This window comes from Panthera uncia, chromosome B4 (assembly GCF_023721935.1).
Source record: "Panthera uncia isolate 11264 chromosome B4, Puncia_PCG_1.0, whole genome shotgun sequence".
In the NCBI taxonomy this organism is placed as follows: Eukaryota; Metazoa; Chordata; class Mammalia; order Carnivora; family Felidae; genus Panthera; species Panthera uncia.
Window position 1 is genome coordinate 132,186,032 of NC_064809.1, and position 8,090 is coordinate 132,194,121.

The window sequence follows — 8,090 nt, forward strand, 5'->3', positions numbered from 1 at the left end:
CTCGGAGGGGGGGCGGGGCCGAGCGGGCGGCCCCGCCCCTCACGCCGCCGCGAGGAAGGGGCGGCGGGGGGACCCCGCGCACGGCACGTGGCCCGCGGTGGGGTCGCCCCGCTAGCGCTCGGCCGGGCCCGGCTCGCTGGGCGGCCGCGGGTGAGACGTCGGCCTTCCCAGAGGCCCCCCCTCCCCCCCCCCCCCCCCGCCCCTCCCGGCTCGTCGCCAGAGAGGGGGGAGGTGGCGCCCTCCCGCGATGGGATCCGGAACTTAAAATCCGGAAACCACCAGGCCACGCCTGACCTAACCTCGCAGGGTGGCCCTGAGCGCGGGGCTGGGCCTCACAGGCCTCCATATTCCAGACCCGGTTTAGCTCGGGCCCCCTCCAGGCCTGTGAACGTGCTGTTCCCTCTCTCCGGGACACTATCCCCAGCTGCCTCAGGGCCAGCCCTGGCTTACTGTTTGGCTGTCAGGTCAGCTGTTCCCTGCTCAAGTCCTGCCCTGCTCCCCGTCTCCAGGCTGACCCTGTGTCTTCGTAGCACGTCACTTGGAGCCGAAGTCATCCCGTGTGTTGTATCGGGGATGGTCTGCCCCCAGCCCCACCGCATCCCAGTGGGCTGTGGACTCCCTGGGGGCAGGACTCTGCTCTGAAGTCCCCTGCATGCCCGGAGCCTAGCACAGAGCCTGGCATACAGTAGGTGCTCAATACTTGTTGAATGAGTGAATTTAACAGTATCTCCTCTGTGTAGGCCCACGATGGTCCCTGGGGGGCTCTCTGGCCCTAGCCTTCTGGAATGGTCTTGGACCCGGATGTGAGCTCCTGATAATCTGACTTGGTCAGGCTGCCAGGTGATGTGTTCCTGCAGCATGGTTCTGGCCAGGCGGAGAACTGGGCCTTCCAGGCAGAAGGAACTGGGCAGAGCCTGGAGGTAGGAACAAGGTGGACAGACACAAGGTCACAAAAGCCCGAGGGACTGGAACAGCGGAGCTGGGGGCACAATGGTGTGATGTGAAGTCGGGATGAGGCAGTATGGGGGCCTGGGTGGAGAGAACTGGAATGTGGGGGACTGTGGGGAAGATTTAGGCCTGTGGGGGAGTGAACAGCTGGTTTTAAAAGAGGAGTGGGGACAGTGTGGAGAGAGGGACAGAGAAAGAGATCTGCTGCCTTAGACTACAAGGGTAAATGTGAGAGCAGATCAGTTAGGCATGATTTCAGTTGTATTGGTCACATTTTAAAATTAATTATTATTGGGGCGCCTGGGTGGCTTGGTCGGTTAAGCGTCCGACTTCGGCTCAGGTCACGATCTCGCGGTCCGTGAGTTCGAGCCCCGCGTCTGGCTCTGTGCTGACAGCTCAGAGCCTGGAGCCTGTTTCGGATTCTGTGTCTCCCTCTCTCTCTGCCCCTCCCCTGTTCATGCTCTGTCTCTCTCTGTCTCAAAAATAAATAAACGTTAAAAAAAATTTAAAAATAAAATAAAATAAATTATTATTATTATTACTATTATTTAGTAATCTCTATGCCCAACATGGGGCTCAAACTCACAACCCTGAGATCAAGAGTCGCATGCTCCACCGACTGAGCCAGCCACCGACTGATCAGAATTATTGATCACAATTTTAAGATCACAGTAGTTCTGTTTCTTTGGAGAGGGAGGGCTAGATTTCTCCCCAGACTCCACGGGAACTGCTCACCTCCTGCAGGACAGTAGGGCGGCCATAGTGTCGAGGGGTATGTGGGGAGCAGAGAGAGGGGCTGGGATGACATTGATTAGGTGGCCCCCTCCTGCTGTTAGAACTCAAATCAAGCGGGTAGTTTTAACTGCCATTCACTGGTGTGACAGGCTCAGGCCTTCCCCATTCAGGGTCTTCCTCTGTGGGAGGTGGGGGAGGGCACAGTGTCTTTAAGACTTTTTCTTTTTTTTTTTTAATGTTTATTTTTGAGAGAGAGAGTGTGTGTGCTCAGGGAAGGGCCAGAGGGAGAGAGGGGGACAGAGGATCCGAAAAGGACCCTGTGCTGACAGCAGTGACCCGGCCGTGGGACTGGAACTCACAAACCGTCAGATGTCATGACCTGAGCCAAAGTCAGATGCTTAACTGACTGAGCCACCCAGGAGCCCCAAGACCACTTCTAATTCTGATATTTTATTTCTGGGTGTGCCCTCAGGCTTGGAAAAATACCCAATGGACAGAGAAGTTGCAAGAATAGTGCAATGAACTATCAGATTCCCCCGCTGTTACCATTTGACCTGTCTCTCTCTCTCTCCCATCCTCCCTATATGTTTGCTTTTGCTGAGCCATAGAGAATTACAGATATGTGACCTTCACCTCTGAATACTTCACCACATTTCTCCTAAGAACAAGGCTGTTCTCTGACACACCACTGTTCAGTGATCAAGTTCAGGAACTTTAACATTGATACAATACTGTTACCTAGTCCTGGGTCCACGTTCCATCGCCCCAGATGCCCCTGTAATGTCCTTTCTGGCATTTATTTATTTATTTATTTTTTCTGGTTCAGGGTTTAATCCCAGGTTAAGCGTGGAGTTTACCTGGCAGGTCTCCTTCGGATCAGAGGGCAGGTGATGGACTGTTCCCTGTTGTTGCCCGGCCCGGTCTACCTACAATAAGGTAACTTCTTTGATGCTATGTGAATGCCCTGATCCCCAACAAATTTTGATCCAGCGGTTTTTAGCATGTGCGGATGCTGCTTGCCTGAATCAATTACCACTGAGGAGGTGGTTTAACTGGTTTACAAGGTGCTTTGGGTTGGGGGAAGACCTTCATCCTAATCCTTCCTCAAGGTCCTTCCATGAGCCAAAGAACAGAAACTCCCCCCAAGCCTGTTTGCCATCTGGGCACGCCCTGCCAGCTGGGAATCCCCTCCTCTAGTCAGGGGTTTGATCCTTGGGAGAGACTGAGAGGATGGAAAAACCGTTAGTTTCATTTGCTAGAAGAGGAAGCTGAGGCCCAGGGAGAGGAGAGACGTGGCCTAAGTGGAATAGCTCCTCCCGAGGAGTCTCTGGGCTCCATGGACGAGGCTGGGCGTTTGGGAAGGAGACTTTCGGGCAGAATAACGGGCAGGGTTTCTGGGTCCAGATTGGGGCTCTCTGACCCCTGACAGCCCCCCTCCCCAGTCCCTGTTATCTGTGTAAGATCTGGGTTGCCAGATTTCGCAGATAAAAATATAGGGTGCCCGGTTAAATTTGAATTTTAGTTGAACAGTGAACTTTTTTTTAGTAGTTAAGTATGTCCCAGTTGCTGCACCAAAAATTACACTAAAACCTCATGATGTCTAGGATGTTTGGACTGACACTCGGGTTGCCAAGTAAGATACAGGACATCCAGTTCAATTTTAATTTCAGGGTACCGATGAATAATTTTTAAACTCAGATGTAGGGAATAAAAGCATGTGTGGCAGGTGTTATCAGATGCAAGAAATGAGGCAGGTGACATTGGTGGGCCTTGAATGCTGGGATGAGCTGCGCTTCTGTCAGAGTAGATGACAGCCCTGGAAGAAGGGACTTGAGCTTGGAAGGCCCTTGCCAGATAGTTCTAGAAAGCTCCCTCTGGGGGCATCTGGCTGGCTCAGGTGGTAGAGCATGCAACTGTCGATCTCGGGTCGTGAGTCCAAGCCCTAAAGAGAAAGCTTCCTCTGGCTGTGGGAGGCGGGGAGTGTGGGCAGAGGTGAGCAAGACTGAAGGTCAAGGACCAATCAGGGGGCAGCTGCAGTGACCAGTGACATGCCATAAGGTTCAGACGAATGCTCAGGGGATGTAAAGAGCGTTCAGGGGGCAGGACCTATGGGGCCTGAGGCCCACCAGCTCAGGAAGGTGGGCAGGAGGCCTCTGGCCTGGCATGAGCGGGGTAAGTTTAAGGGGCTGTGGGAGAGGGGGCGGGGAAGGCCTGAGAGTCAATGGGGTCCGGCATCTGGAGTTCAGAAGGGGCCAGGCCCGAGGAGAGAATGGCTCCGGGGCGGGGAAAGAGGGACACAGGGCTACGGTGGGGCAGGGGGCTGTGCAGCGGGGACCTGGGAGGCATTTCTGCCCAAATTACCTCCTGCCGTAGGAGGAACTAGGGGAACACAGTAGCAGCAGCTGCAGGGCTGGGGTGGCTGCCTAGCCAGAGGCCGAAGCATTAATGGTGGAATCCAGCCGCCTGCTCCGTGTGTGAAAGTGCTGGGACAGGGAGGGTGTGCTGGGACAGGAGGTTAGCCCCAGGGTCACCAGACCTGTTCTGCCGAGGCCTCTTTGGAAGCCAAGCAGCCTGCTCTGGCACAGTCTTCGTGTGGGCACCTGGGAGGCTGAAGAAACAGGAATCGGGGCGGTGTCTATTCTATGTGGCACCCTCATCAGTTCTCCTCGGAAGTACTCGAAGCCCAGTCCCAGCCGAGCTCGGGAGCCAGTCATTTCTTACCCAGGGTATCGTGTGCCCAGCTCACGGAAGAGAGGCGTGGCTCAGAGAGGGAAGAACCTTGCCCGAGGCCACATGTCACAACAGCTGATGGGGGTTTGGGTTGGAGTTTGAACCCGGGTCTATTTGCTTCTGAAACTCAGCTCTCCCCATGGCCGCCTGACCCTGGAATTAGGCATCTGTTTTCCCTCTTCCCTGTTGGCCTGGGCTGCCTTACAGCGAATGGCAGGGACTGACTCCGGGGTGGGGAGCTCCGGGTCACTCCCCATAAAATACTGCCTTCTCTAGACCAGAAATTTTCTTTCCTTTTTTGTTTTTAAAGTGTATTTATTTTGAGAGAGAGAAAGAGCACACGCAGAGAGGGGCAGAGAGAGAGGGAGAGAGAGAGTGAATCCCAAGCAGGCTCTGCACAGTGTGGAACCTGACATGGGGCTCGAACTCATGAACTATGAGATCACGACCTGAGCCGAAACCAAGAGCCGGATGCTTAACCGACTGAGCCACCCAGGCGCCCCTAGACCAGAAATTTTCAAAATCTTGGCTCTTGCCATGTGGCCTTGGGCAAATCACTCCCCTCTCTAGGCCTGTTTTCTTGCCTACAAAATAGACGACCATCTAGAATCTAGAGAGAACCTCGCCAGAACGCAGGTCGCAAAGTGCTGGCCGAAGGGTGGCATCCAGCCCACGGGAGAATCTGTTCTGGGTTTTGGCTTCATTTGAATTAATTGCCAACTTAGGATTTCTGGCTTCTTATGATAAATCCGAGGCTCTTGCCGTATCAGCTTCCAGCCTGGGGGCCCTTCAGGTTCTGATGAGGCTGAGGTTCAGGTCCTCCCGAGGTGCTCTGACAGTGTGTAATTCTCATGCACTCTGCTCCCTGGAAAGCAGGAGTCGAGGGTTCTAGGCTTGGCTCTGCCCAAACCAGCCGTCTAGGGCCAGTGACCACTCCTCTCCGGGACACGTCCACAAACAGGGGTGATCCGCATATCTCAGAAGGCTATGTTGAGGGTTAACTGAGATGCCACGTGTAAACTGCTTCCCAAATCTGGGTCTGTGGGCAGGTGGAAATGAGAGCTGGAAGCGTGATTACCTGAGTGTCTCTGGCATGCTGAGAGCAGGCTGGGGACTGAGAGATGAATGTGGCTCAGTCCCCAGGGACACACATAAGCAGCAAGCTGAAAACAGTGGGGAGGAAGGGGGGGGAGGTCAAGGCCTTTCACTTGCGGGTGAAATCAAGGGAGGCCTCACAAAAGAGGTGACATTTGGGCTGCCACCACCAGATTCATGTATTCATTCCTCATATCTTTACCAAGCACCTACTATGTTCTAGGTATCATTCTAGGTGCTGGGGGTCCAGCAGTGAGCAAGACAAAAATGCCTTTGAAGAGCTGGCGTTCTCATGGGGGAAAACAGAATAAAGCAGAAACAATTAAAAAAAAAAAAAAAGACATGTAATGTCTGGTGGAAAAGGAAAGGCAGAGCAGGGCCAGAAGGAGACGGGGGTAGCAATTTTATGTAGGGGCCAGAGAGGCCTTCCTGGGGTGATGACATTGAAGCAGAGACCCGAAGGAAGTCAGCAAGCAAGCCCTGTGGATAACTGGGGAAAGAGCATTCCAGGCAGTGAGAACAGCAAGTGCAAAGGCCCTGAGGCAGGAGTATGCATGGCTTCTTTAAGAAGCAGCAATCATGTCGGTTTATTCCATTTCTGTGAGGCTAGCTTTGACCACTTGGCTCAGCCGACGGCCAGGCTTTACCCTGTAAAGCCGTATTGCATTTAAGAAGTCATCTATGGGATGATCCTTTGAGACTGTGATTACATGATTTGACTTAATCCTCATAAGCAGCCCTTTGGCAGTCTTAAAATATGTCTGTAAATTCTTTGACATTCCACCCTTTGAGAGATTGGGGGTTTGGGTCCCCTCCCCTTGAATCTGGGTTCTGCGACTTCTTGACCAATAGAACATGGCAGAAGTAAATACAAATCAAAACCACAATGAAGTACCACCTCACACCCGTCAGAATGGCTAACATTCACAACTCGGGCAACAACAGATGTTGGCGAGGATGCGGAGAAAGAGGATCTCTTTTGCGTTGTTGGTGGGAATGCAAGCTGGTGCAGCCACTCTGGAGAACAGTATGGAGGTTCCTCAAAAAACTAACAATAGAACTACCCTACGACCCAGCAATTGCACGACTAGGTATTTATCCAAGGGATACGGGTGTGCTGTTTCGAAGGGACACATGCACCCCCATGTCTATAGCCGCACTATCAACAATAGCCAAAGGATGGAAAGAGCCCAATGTCGATCGATGGATGAATGGAGAAAGAAGATGTGGTCTATATACACAATGGAGTATTACTCGGCAATCAAAAAGAATGAAATCTTGCCATTTGCAACTACGTGGATGGAACTGGAGGGTATTATGCTAAGTGAAATTAGTCAGAGAAAGACAAAAATCATATGACTTCACTCCTATGAGGACTTCAAGAGACAGAACAGATGAACATAAGGGAAGGGAAACAAAAATAATATAAAAACAGGGAGGGGGACAAAGCAGAAGAGACTCATAAATGTGGAGAACAAACTGAGGGTTCCTGGAGGAGTTGTGGGAGGGGGGAAGGGCTCAATGGGGAAGGGGCACTAAGGAATCTACTCCTGAAATCACTGTTGCACTAGATGCTAACTAATTTGGATGCAAATTAAAAAATTTTAAATTTTAAAATTTAAAACTTAACATAAAAAAAAAAAAGAATATGGCAAAAGTGACACTCTACCATTGGCAGGGGTGGGAGGGGCAGCCCATAGGAAATGGGTGGCCTCCACGTCCCGTCTCCTGAGATGCTTGCTCTTGAAACCCGGCCACCATGTTGTGAGGAAGTCCTAGCAGCCCATAGAGAAGCCCCCGTGGAGAGGAGCCCAGGCCTCGGACCCTCCGCTCACCTGACCTCCCAGTCAACAGCCAGCACCAACTTGCCAGCCATGTGAGCACGCCATCTTGGAAGCAGGTCCTCCAGCCCCCGTTGGGCCACCTCAGCCGGCGCCCTGAGGAGCAGAGCTGAGCCACCCCCTGCAAACCCTGCTCTAATTTCACACAGATGAGAGAATAAGAAGACCGTTGCTGTCTCACACCACTAAGTTTTAGAGTGGTTGGTCACGCAATAATAGTTAACTGGAACAAACCTCACGAAGACAGTCTCCCCATTTTATAGATGAGAAACTGAGGCGCAGAGGATTGAACTAGTTCACCCAACGTCTCATAGCCACTTAGTGGGAGAACTGGCCTTCGAAATCAGCCTCTTTATGTTGTATTTTGATGACCAGAAGTTCTGAATCTTAATGAAGTCCAATTTGGCGATCTTTTCCTACGGTAAATCTGTTTTGTGCGGATAGGCAGTTTCGAAACTTTTTTTTCATGTATGACTACATAATCTCTGTGGACATTAAACACATAATGGTGCTTATTTTTTACTTTATATTTTTTAAAATTTTTTAACATTTATTTATTTTTGAGAGACAGAGCGTGAGCAGGGGAGGTGCAGAGAGAGAGGGGGACACAGAATCCAAAGCAGGCTCCAGGCTCTGAGCTGTCAGCACAGAGCCCGACGCGGGGCTCAAACTCACAAACCGCGAGATCATGACCTGAACCAAAGTCCCATGCTTAACTGGCTGAGCCACCCAGGCGTCCCA

General features: G+C 52.0%; 1 long non-coding RNA gene across 2 annotated transcripts; it reads left to right on the forward strand.

Annotated features, from left to right (window-relative positions):
* Positions 1-71: 71 nt before the first annotated feature.
* Positions 72-7,870, forward strand: LOC125920388 (uncharacterized). 2 transcript variants are annotated; one of them, XR_007457040.1, is made up of 2 exons: positions 72-920; positions 2,510-7,870. It is a non-coding gene; the product is annotated as an uncharacterized LOC125920388 (long non-coding RNA). The 2 variants fall into 2 exon arrangements; XR_007457039.1 differs by having other exon boundaries at positions 72-685.
* The last annotated feature ends 220 nt before the right edge of the window (positions 7,871-8,090 follow it).